The following is a 12,528-nucleotide window of genomic DNA, read 5'->3' on the forward strand; positions in this document are numbered from 1 at the left end:
AAAACAAAAAATGTGCGTGTGTAGATATATGTGTGGGATGGTCAGCTTTCTCTCTTACAAGAGAAACTTCCTCTATTCTTTTTCTCCACGTGATGTTTTATGGATATCTTCTCCGACATCTCGTGGTTACTAAAATGGGTCTCTAGCGAAAAGGTTTGATTTTGTCTCAAGGGATTTTTGTACTGCTGATCCAGGTGTCCCCCGCTTCACGCTACCCATCTTCACCCATTTCTAAAGAATCTCAGAGAAAATTAAAAGCGAGATCGCAAAAAAGAAATAGCCTCCAGTGAACACAATTCCAACGACAGTGGATAGCTTTTTGGGGTCCTTCCAGATATATTACCGGTGACTGATAGGTTGTTCAGGGTCTACAGCACAGACTCATTGTACCCCCTTTTGTTTGGGAATGTTGTCTCACCGTTTCTAAAAATAGACCAGAACCCATTCTTTTCTTGGAATTCTATACTTTAGAAAGCATGAGTTATGGTCTATTTTTAGAAACGGTGAGACAACATTCCTAGACAAAAGGGGATAGATAATTTTTATCATGTCTAGAAGACATGATAAAAATTAACAAAAAGAATTTATAATATATATTATATAATATATATTATATAATATATATATTATATAATATATATATTATATAATATATATATTATATTTTTTTTCTTTTTTTTTTTCTGACTCAGAATTTTTTTCTCGGCTCTCAGAAATTTTTCCCAGCCGATCCCATTTTGCTTTTTGACTTTCAATTCTTCTCTTTTCTATAAAAGTATTCCACGTTTTTGTTCAGAACAGTGTGGGCTGTTGAAAGGGTAACATGTCTCCCTCTCTCTTTACCCAAATCTGGAACCCATGATGATCTTAAGAAGAATTCTTTAAGAATCTCTTACGATTCCTGAACCTTAGACAAGCTGAATGTTTCCTTTTCGTATTTCGAAGCTATTGATGGATAAAAGAAGAAGATTTCAATGGAATGACTTCATCGTTCTAGGATAGAATATTTTTCGAAATCTCTTCCTACTTACGTCTACACAGAAATGCTTTTCACGAAAGTTAGGTCCTCTTTTACATTTCCTTTTTAAATAGTTGTTCAAAGGGATTTTCGTTCTGCTGATTCAGGTTTCCCGCGCTTCACGCTACCCATCCTCACCCATTCCTAAAGGATCTCAGAGAAAATTGAAAGGGAGATCGCGAAAAAGAAATACCCTCCAGTGAACACAGCTCCAACGACAGTGGATAGATTTTTTCGGTCCTTCCAGAGATATCCCCGGTGACCGATAGGTTTTTCAGCCACATGGGTGTCACGAAAAGGCACACCATGCCTGTTTCCCTCCCTAAAATGTTTCTTCGAAAAAGGGAAAGTTTTTTATTCCCAACCTTTGGAGATTCCTTTTCCGAATTGATACCCAAACCCATCAGCCAGAAAAATAAATTTTTTTAAGAACTTGCCGTTTCTGAAATATATTACAAACATACGTATTCATTCTAATATTGTTAACAAATTGGATGAACTAGTCTGTAAACTCTAAATTTCTTAAGTGATTCCAACAACATGAGATTTCAGTGTTATTTCATCAATCTTTTAAGTACTATTTGTGTCTCGTCAAATAATCCTTTTTATTTGAGATGGATCATTGCTAAACAAAATGGTTGAAATAGTATGATAAGAAGGAAACGAAACACATGTTAGCAAATATTTACGTGACATAAATATTATCTAATTATTTCGACGGATCCAGCTAACTCAAACTGGCTATATATAAATTGTATTGGGGAGTTAAATTCATCTTGTCACAGGCTTTAGCTAAATACACAATGTATTAGAAATTCCTTAGAAACTTTAAACAATATAGTTGTAAGAGGTTAGAAGAAAGAAATAAAATACGGTTCTTCCAAGCTACTTTACGGAAGATTCACGAAGCATTGTAAGAAACAATAAATAAAATCGTAAAATACATGTATGCATAATTTATTAAAAATATTACAATGAATGCCTATCTTATATTGGTTTTCAAGAGTAGAAAGGTTCTTAAAAAATTTATTTTTCTGGCCGATGGGTTTGGGTATCGATTCGGAAAAGGAATCTCCAAAGGTTGGGAATAAAAAACTTTCCCTTTTCCGAAAAAACATTTTAGGGAGGGAAACAGGCATGGTGTGCCTTTTCGTGACACCCATGTGGCTGAAAAACCTATCGGTCACCGGGGATATCTCTGGAAGGACCGAAAAAATCTATCCACTGTCGTTGGAGCTGTGTTCACTGGAGGGTATTTTTTTTTTCGCGATCTCCCTTTCAATTTTCTCTGAGATCCTTTAGGAATGGGTGAGGATGGGTAGCGTGAAGCGCGGGAAACCTGAATCAGCAGAACGAAAATCCCTTTGAACAACTATTTAAAAAGGAAATGTAAAAGAGGACCTAACTTTCGTGAAAAGCATTTCTGTGTAGACGAAAGTAGGAAGAGATTTTGAAAAATATTCTATCCTAGAACGATGAAGTCATTCCATTGAAATCTTCTTCTTTGATCCATCAATAGCTTCGAAATACGAAAAGGAAACATTCAGCTTGTCTAAGGTTCAGGAATCGTAAGAGATTCTTAAAGAATTCTTCTTAAGATCATCATGGGTTCCAGATTTGGGTAAAGAGAGAGGGAGACATGTTACCTTTTCAACAGCCCACACTGTTCTGAACAAAAACGTGGAATACTTTTATAGAAAAGAGACGAATTGAAAGTGAAAGTCAAAAAGCAAAATGGGATCGGCTGGGAAAAATTTCTGAGAGCCGAGAAAAAAATTGAGTCAGAAAAAAAAAATATATATATATATATAATAAATATATTTTTTAATATATATATTATATAATATATATATTATATATTTTTTCTTTTTTTTCTGAACTAAAAGCGAGATCACAAAAAAGAAATAGCCTCCAGTGAACACAATTCCAACGACAGTGGATAGCTTTTTGGGGTCCTTCCAGATATATTACCGGTGACCGATAGGTTGTTCAGGGTCTACAGCACAGACTCAATGTACCCCTTTTGTCTGGGAATGTTGTCTCACCGTTTCTAAAAATAGACCAGAACCCATTCTTTTCTTGGAATTCTATTCTTTAGAAAGGATGAGTCATGGTCTATTTTTAGAAACGGTGAGACAACATTCCTAGACAAAAGGGGATAGTTAATTTTTACCATGTCTTAGACATGATAAAAATTAACAAAAAGTATTTATAATATATATTATAATATATAATATATATTATATTATATATATATATTATATTATATTATATTATATATATATATCATATTATATTATATTATATATATATATTATATTATATAATATATATTATATATATTATTATATAATATATATTATATATATTATTATATAATATATAATATATATATATTATATTATATAATATATATTATAAATACTTTTTGTGAATTTTTATCATGTCTAAGACATGATAAAAATTGACTATCCCCTTTAGTCTAGGAATGTTCTCTCACCGTTTCTAAAAATAGACCATAACTCATGCTTTCTAAAGAATAGAATTCCAAGAAAAGAATGGGTTCTGGTCTATATTTAGAAACGGTGAGACAACATTCCCAGACAAAAGGGGTACATTGAGTCTGTGCTGTAGACCCTGAACAACCTATCGGTCACCGGTAATATATCTGGAAGGACCCCAAAAAGCTATCCACTGTCGTTGGAATTGTGTTCGCTGGAGGCTATTTTTTTTTTGCGATCTCGCTTTTAGTTTTCTCTGAGATTCTTTAGAAATGGGTGAAGATGAGTAGCGTGAAGCGGGGGACACCTGGATCAGCAGTACAAAAATCCCTTGAGACAAAATCAAACCCTTTCGCTAGAGGTCTATTTCAGTAACCACGTAATGTTGGAGAATATATCCATAAAACATCACGTGGAGAAAAAGAATAGAGGAAGTTTCTCTTGTAAGAGAGAAAGCTGACCATCCCACACATATATCTACACACGCCCATTTTTTGTTTTTAAAAAAATCATCCTGCCTTTTGGGAAACGTATTTCAATTCTCTACAGAAAACTCATGTTTAGTATAGCCTCAAAGGATATACTTCCCCCCACCAAATGTTTTCAACAGGTAACATGTTCCGAATTCGCAAGTCATTCCATTGGAATCGCCTTCTTTGATTGATCCATAGCTTCGAAATACGAAAAGAAACATCGAACTTGTCTAAAGTTCAGAAATCGTAAGAGATTCTTAAAGAATTCTTCTTAAGATCATCATGGGTTCCAGATTTGGGTAGAGAGAGAGGGAGACATGTTACCTTTTCAACAGCCCACACTGTTCTGAACAAAAACGTGGAATACTTTTATAGAAAAGAGAAGAGTTGAAAGTGAAAGTCAAAAAACGAAATGGGATCGGCTGGGAAAAAATTTTTCAGAGCTCAGAAAAAATTCTGAGATTGAAAAAAAAAAAAAAAAACTCTTTCTTTTTCTTCATTAATTTGATGTCTTCACTCTTTTGACCTTGTAGAAAGTCAAAAAGTGAAGACATCAAATTAATAAAGAAAAAGGAAGAGTTTTTTTTTTTTTTTTTTTTTTTTTTTTTTTTCTGACTCAAAACTTTTTTTCGGCTCAGAAATTTTCCCAGCCGATCCGATTTCGTTTTTTCACTTTCACTTTCAATTCTTCTGTATTCTATAAACGTTTTTCCACGTTTTTGACAGAACTGTGAGTGCTGTTGAAAAGGCAACACGTCTCTCTCTTAAACATAGAAATTTATCCTGAGCTCTGAGAATTTTTCTCTCCTCGATTCGATGAGTCAAATGAGACCTATTTAAAGAGTTACTACAACAAATTCATACTTGTATATTGAAATCACTCGAGTTTCGACTTGACATCAGTCTGTTCTGAACTGTGTATTCTACTTGGATACACACTTTTCGCTCCTAGAAAGAGCTTCTGTGAAGGTAGGTCAACCTTTTTCTCACAGCTCTTACACATTTTTTTTCCAACTGACTTGATCGACGAGACTTCCCCCTATTTTTAAGAATAAACTCTCTGTGATCTATGAAAGTCTTTCCCGTTTCGTTTCCGTTCAGTCCGTTGACTGTAGATTCTGAACAAATTGTCCTTACTCTGGAAAGCGTCTACTGTTTTGACGTTTCATTTCATAGCTGTAACGATTGATGGGAGAAAGTTTACAGCATCCGTGTTGGTCTGCGGGTGAAAAATGGGTCTCCCGCTCAGCACAATGGAGACCCGGTGTTCGACTTTAGGAAAAAGTGGTGAACCCGTGTTGGATCGCTTCCCGTGTTTTGTTTTTATTAGACATTATAAAAAAATAAACTCTACTCTCCTTTTGGTTCGAAGGATGTCTCAACCTGTTGTCTTAGGTTTCTAAAGAAATTAAATTTTCAAGAGAAAGGAATGTTCTTTATTTGAGAAACAGGACGAGATAGGTTGAGAGAGGTGTCAAAGAAAAGAGGGAGATGTCGTTCATTTTTATCATGTGAGAAGACATGATGAAAATGAACAAAAAGTATTTATAATATATATTATAATATATATATTATATAATATATATATATTATATAATATATACATTTTTTTAAAAATTTTTTTTAAATCTCTCAGAAAATATTTTCCAGCTCATCTCAAAATGACCCTTCTACTAATTTTCAAAACAAGAAACTGTGTCTTACTATTTTCAATTTTTTCAACTTTCTAAGAAAAAAACAGTATTTTCCAGCAACATCTCACTACATGAGCCTGCTTCATCCTTTGCGAAACACGACACGTTTTTTTTCAATTTTGTTTTTCAAGAATGTGTCCCATTTTTCTCTGAGATCCTTTAGAAAGGAGTCTCTCAACGTGATACGTATACAGACATTCTGCTTTTCAGATCAGCATTGTTCAATTTCCTCGTAGCTGTAGAAGCGAATGGGTTTTACAAACAGCTTTGAAATGATTTGGACTTGTCGCTCTCATTGGAGGAAATCTAGATCTGCCGAACGGAAATCACTTGAGTCCAAAATAATAAATGAACCCTTTTCGCTTGAACGATCACGAGATTTCAACGACCACGAGAGTGTGGAGAAGATATCCAAAATACATCCTGTGGAGAACATCCAGACTAGCTCGTAAGAGACAAAACTAACCCTACAACACATACACACGCATGTTTTAAAAAGCATCATGCCTCTGGGAAAATCATTTCAACTCTTAATCATAGGAAATTCATGTTTAAGAGAGGATCTCCTCTAAAACATATAGTAAGTAAACATAGGAATCATGTCGGATCCATAGCCATAAAAATTGGGCATTGACATTTTTTTAATAAATTCATAACACACAGAAAACGATACACTGTTTCACTAAAAAGTGTTTAAAAACAACACTTTGAACAAATACTACTTAAAAAGGGAATGGGAAAGAGGACACACCTTTCATCAAAACCATTTCTGTGTGGACGAAAGCCGGAAGAGATTTCAAAAAACATTGTTATCCTAGAACGATGTCGGCACTCGGGGCGTTCTAGGATCGACTCAAAGGATAGACTTTCCCGTTTAAATCTTAAACGGGTGACATGTTCCAAATTCACAAATCATTCCATTCGAATCGCCTTCTTGGATCCATCTATAGCTTCGAAATACGAAAAGAAACATTATATTTGTCTAAAGTTCAGAAATCGTAAGAGATTTTGAAAAAATTCTTCTTAAAAACATTATGGGTTCCAGATTTGGGCAGAGAGAGAGGGAGACGTGTTGCCTTTTCAACAGCCCACACAGTTTTGAACAGAAACACGGAATGCTTTTACAGAAAAGAGAAAAATTGAAAGTGAAAGTGAAAAAACGAAATGAGATCAGTTGGAAAAAACTTTCAGAGCTCAGGAAAAATTATGAGATTGAAAAAAAAATCCTTCCTTTTTTTATTAATTTGATGTCTTCACTCTTTTGACCTTGTAGAAAGTAAAAAAGTGAAGACATCAAATTAATTAAGAAAAAAGGAAGGGTTATTATTATTATTATTATTTTTTTTTCTGACTCAGAATTTTTTCTCGGCTCAGAAATTTTCCCAGCCGATCCGATTAATTTTTTTTTACTTTCACTTTCAATTCTTCTCTTTTCTATAAAAGCATTCTACGTTTCTATTCAGAACAGTGTGGGCTGTTGAAAAGGCAACACGTCATAGAAATATTTTCCCCCTCGACTCGATGAGTCAAATGAGACCTATCTAAAGGGTTATTAGAACGAATTCATACTTGTGTATTGAAATCACTCGAGTTTCGACTTAACGGAAGTCTGTGCTGTGTATTCTACTTGGATACACACTTTTCCCTCCTTTCTGTGAAGGTAGGCCATCCTTTCTTCACAGCAATTAGACATTTTTTTTCAAATGACACGATCGTCGAGACATCACCCTATTTTTAAGCATCCATCCTCTGTGATCTATGAAAGCATTTCCCGTTTTGTTTCCGTTTAGTCTGTGCTGTAGAGCCCCCAAAAGGCTACAAAGTTTCTTATTCTCGAACGTGTGCACTGTTTTGACGTTTCATTTCATAGCTGGGATGATGGGTGGGACACCTTCCTTTCAAACTGCACCGTGGAGGTTGAAATGTTAGAAAGTTTCGAGCCTACGTGTTTACTTCTCGGGTAAACCACGGGTCGTGAACAAAACAGGACCCTTCGTGGATAGTCCCTAGGAAAAAGCATAGAACGGAAATGGCTACTCGTGTTTTGTCTATTCGACATTATTCAAAAGGATCTCTATTCTCTTTTTGGTTCGAAGGATGTCTCTACCTGTTGTCTTAGGTGTCTGGTGTCTAAAGAAATTAGCTTTTCAGGAAAGGAATGTTACTTGAGAAACAGCACGAGATAGGTTGAGAGAGGTTTCAAAGAAAAAAGAGAGATGTCGTTCATTTTTATCATGTCTGAAGACATGATAAAAATGAACAAAAAGTGAACAAAAAGTATTTATAATATATATTATATATATATTATATATATATTATATAATATATATATAAGAAAAAACTATTTTATCATCTCATCTCTCAACATGAGCCTGCGTCATCCTTTCCGAGAAACGACACGTTGGTATCGTCTTCATGGGTGTTTCTCTGAGATCCTTAAAAAATGATTGCAGAATCCACTCGACAGGATTTGTCAAAGTATTCCGAGCTTCACTTCAGAGGGCGTGCGCTGCTAAACATACCTGATTTCAGGGAAAAGAGTTCCAGGAGTTGTTGGAGGAGATATCCAAAAATAAATAACGTGGTTGTGAGTCAAAATAAACGACCCCTTTTCACTTGAGCCATCACGAGATTTCAGCGACCACGAGAGGGTGCAGAAGATATCCAAACACATCTCGTGGAGATGATTATCTCGTAAGAGAAGAAATCTAACCGTCCCACCACACCTACACAAACACACATGTTTTTTTTTAAAAAACGATCATTCTTTTGGAAAATCATTTCAACTTTGAATAAGAAAATCATGTTTTTAAGAGTGGGTCTCATCTAAAACGTAGAGTAAAACATATGAATCATGTTGGGTATAGGTAGCCCTAAAACTAGGCATTGAAATTTTTTAATAGATTCATGATCAACAGAAAATGATACAAGGTTTTACTTGCAACTATTTAAAAGAATCCTTTGAACCCATACTTAAAAAAGAAATGAAGAAACATCCAGCTAGCTCGTCTAAAGTTCAGAAAGATTAAGAGATTCTCAAAGAATTCTTTTTAAGAACATCATGGATTCCCGATTAGGGTAGAGAGGGAGGCGTGTTGCCTTTTCAACAGCCCACAGTGTTCTGAACAGAAACTCGAAATACTTTTATAGAAAAGAGAAGAGTTGAAAGTGAAAGTCGAAAAACGAAATGAGATCGGCTGGGAAAAATTTCTGAGAGCCGAGAATTTCAGAGCTCAGAAAAAAAATTCTGAGATGTTAAAAAAAAAAAAAAAAAAAAAAAAAAAAAAACTTTTTGTTAATTTTTATCATGTCTTCTAGACATGATAAAAATTAACTCATCCCCATTTTATCTGGGAAAGTTGTCTCACCGTTTCTAAAAATAGACCAGAACCCAGTCTTTTCTTGGAATTCTATTCTTTAGAAAGGATGAGTCATGGTCTATTTTTAGAAAGTGGGAGACAACATTCCCAGACAAAAAGGGGGTGAGTTCATTTTTATCATGTCTAGAAGACATGATAAAAATTAACAAAAGGTATTTATAATATATATTATATAATATATATATTATATAATATATATATTATCTAATTTTTTTTTCTTTTTTTTTTCTCCACGACTCAGAATTTTTTTCTGAGCTCTCAGAAATTTTTCCCAGCCGATCCCATTTCGTTTTTCGACTTTCACTTTCAATTCTTCACTTTTCTATAAAAGCATTCCATGTTTCTGTTCAGAACAGTGCGGGCTGTTGATGAGGCAACATGTCTCTCTCTACCCAAATCTAGAACCCTAGTCACGAGAGAATATGAGACTAGAAAAATAGTTTAGCTTATTGATCTAAAAAATGTACCATGCTAGAACTCAGTATTATTTTCAGAGCGGGGCTTTCCAGTATCCACTTCCAAGATTTTAGATTTGCCATAGGTGACATGTTCCAAATTCATAAATTCTTCAATTGGAATCCCCTTCTTTGACAAATGGCTAAGAAATTCTTAAAGAATATCATGGGATTGGGTAAAGAGAGAGACGTGTTGCCTCTTCCACAGCCCACACGGATCTGAAGTGAAACGCGGAATGCTTTTATAGATAACTGGGGAATTGAAACAAAGTCAAAACCCAATCGAAAGTAAAAGTAAAAGTCCAACAGAATTCCACAAGAATGAGTCATAGTATATTTTTAGAAAGAGTGAGACAACATTCCCAGACAAAAAGGGAAGGGAGTTAATTTTTATCATGTCTAGAAGACATGATAAAAATTAACCAAAAGTTTTTTTTTTTTTTTCACAACTTAGAATTTTTTTCTGAGCTCTGAGAATTTTTTCCCAGTCGGCTTGATTCACAAAACCAGATATATTCAAATTATTTTTATAGAGGGTTCTCATCTATTTAAACCACTCGAGTTTCGGCTTTAAATCAGTCTGTGCTGTGCACTGGAGCTGAATACGCGCTTCTTCCTCCTGGAAAGAGGTTTTGTGAAGGTGTGTGGAGATTGTTTTCAGCTGTCAGACATTTTCTTTCCAACAGCCGACTCGATCGATGAGACACCCTTCTGTTTTTTTTTCAGACTGAACTTTCTTTGGAAGCATTTCTTGTTTCGCTTCGGTTCAGTCTTGGCTGTGGACTCCCCACGTTTCGTTATTCGGGAAAGTGGCCACAGATTTTTGTGTGTGTTTCGTTTCATACTGGTGTTGATGGGTTGGTTCAATGGATTTCAAATGACACCGTGGAAGTTGGAGAAAGGTCAAGTCGATTCGGATTTGAGAGCTATTTGCCTTGAGAAATGCCTTCGTGGAGGACTTTGGAAAGGAAAGTGGCTCGTATTCACGTTACACATCGGGAAAAACCACGAAAGAAACACCCATGCAGCCAGCTTGAAGGTCAGTCGTTCACGTTTTACAAAATATGAAATGGATTTTATAAAAACATATTGGGATCGTATTCAAAATTGGATCATTCTGTTGTTTTATCAGAATATACCAGTATACGATTGAACAATTCTATTCAATAACATGATTTTGCCTTCTTGAAAGTCATTTGTTAACGTTTCACAAAATATATATCAGTATAAGATGGAACCATCGTGATCCGTTATCCTGACTGATGGAGTCAGCTGTGGATCACAAGACCTTGCCTTTTTTGAAAAGGATTTGTAAAGGTTTCACAAAATGTACAAAATATATATCAGTATACGATTGAAAAAAATCATAATCCGTTATCCTGACTGATGGAGTCAGCTGTGGATCACGGGATCTTGCCTTGTTGAAAACAATTTGTTAAAGTTCCACAAAATATATCAGTATACAATGGAACTATCGTGATCCGTTAATTCTGACAAGTCTAGTCAGCTGTGGATCACGAGATCTTGCCTTCTTGAAAGTCATTTGTTAAAGAAGTTTCACAAAATATATCAGTATACAATGGAACAATCGTGATCCGTTAATGCTGACTGATGGAGTCAGCTCTGGATCACGAGATCTTGCCTTCTTGAAAGTCATTTGTTAAAATTTCACAAAATATATCAGTATACGAGGGAACCATCGTGATCCGTTGATCCTGACTGCTCTAGCCAGCTGTGGATCACGAGATCTTGCCCTGTTGAAAGGGATTTGTTAAAGTTTCACAAAATATATCAGTATACGATTGATAAAATCGTGATCCGTTTTTCCTGACTAATGGAGTCAGCTTTGGATCACGAGATCTTGGCTTCTTGAAAGGAATTTGTTAAAGTTTCACAAAATATAGCAGTATAGGATGGAACAATCGTGATCCGATTATACTGACGGGTCTAGCCAGCTGTGGATCACGAGATCTTCGCTTCTTGAAAGGAATTTGTTAAAGTTTCACAAAATATATCAGTATATGATGGAACAATCGTGACCCGATTACACTGACGGGTCTAGCCAGCTGCGGATCACATGATCTTGCCTTGTTGAAAAGGATTTGTTAAAATTTCATAAAATATATCAGTACACGATGGAACAATCGTGATCCGTTGATCCTGACTGATGGAGTTAGTTGTGGATCACATGATCTTGCCTTGTTGAAAGTCATTTGTTAAAATTTCACAAAATATATCAGTATACGAAATAATAGCATGTTTTCTATAAAAGCGGCTATTGAGTAAAACATTTCTAGCCTTGAAAAACAAAAACAGTAGCAGGGAGGAAAACATTACCCTACGTCAAAGTATTGAAAGGAAATAAGAATACATTTCTATAAAATGGATGACTCAATAATTATTTGTAGTCTATGAAATACAAAAGAGTAAGAAAAAAATGTTCACATACCTTCACAGAAGCTCTTCCCAGGAGAGTGAGAAGCGTGTATCCACGTTGAGTGCACAGCACAGACAGATCTGAAGCTGAAACGCGAGTGGTTTAAATATATTAACGAGTTGCTTCTAGGAACCGACTGGGAAAAATTGTCAGAGCTCTGGAAAAATTTTCCACATCGAAAAAAAAAAAAAAAAAAAAAAAAAAAAAAAAAAAAAACCTTCGTTTTTTGTTTCTTAATTTGATGTCTTGACTTTTTTACTTTCTACAAGGTCAAAAGAATGAAGACATCAAATTAAGAAAAAAAAAGGAAAGTTTTTTTTTTCAATTTAAAATTTTTTTTTAGCTTTGAAAATTTTTTTCCCAGTCGTTAACATTTCGTTTTTGGATTTTCAGTTTCAATTATTGGAACCATGACGTTCTTTTTTTGATGTTCTTGTAGTATATTCCTATACAAATTTACTCCTTTTTCCCAAAAAAGGTATCTTTTTTTTATTTTTTTTACCTTCCAATTTGTATAGCTAGATACTGAAAACAAGCATTAAAGTCAGTTTGTAGTATATTCCTATACAA

Source organism: Stegodyphus dumicola, chromosome 10 (assembly GCF_044657685.1).
Source record: "Stegodyphus dumicola isolate Sdum_Otavi_A_Nest chromosome 10, ASM4465768v1".
NCBI classification, from domain to species: Eukaryota; Metazoa; Arthropoda; class Arachnida; order Araneae; family Eresidae; genus Stegodyphus; species Stegodyphus dumicola.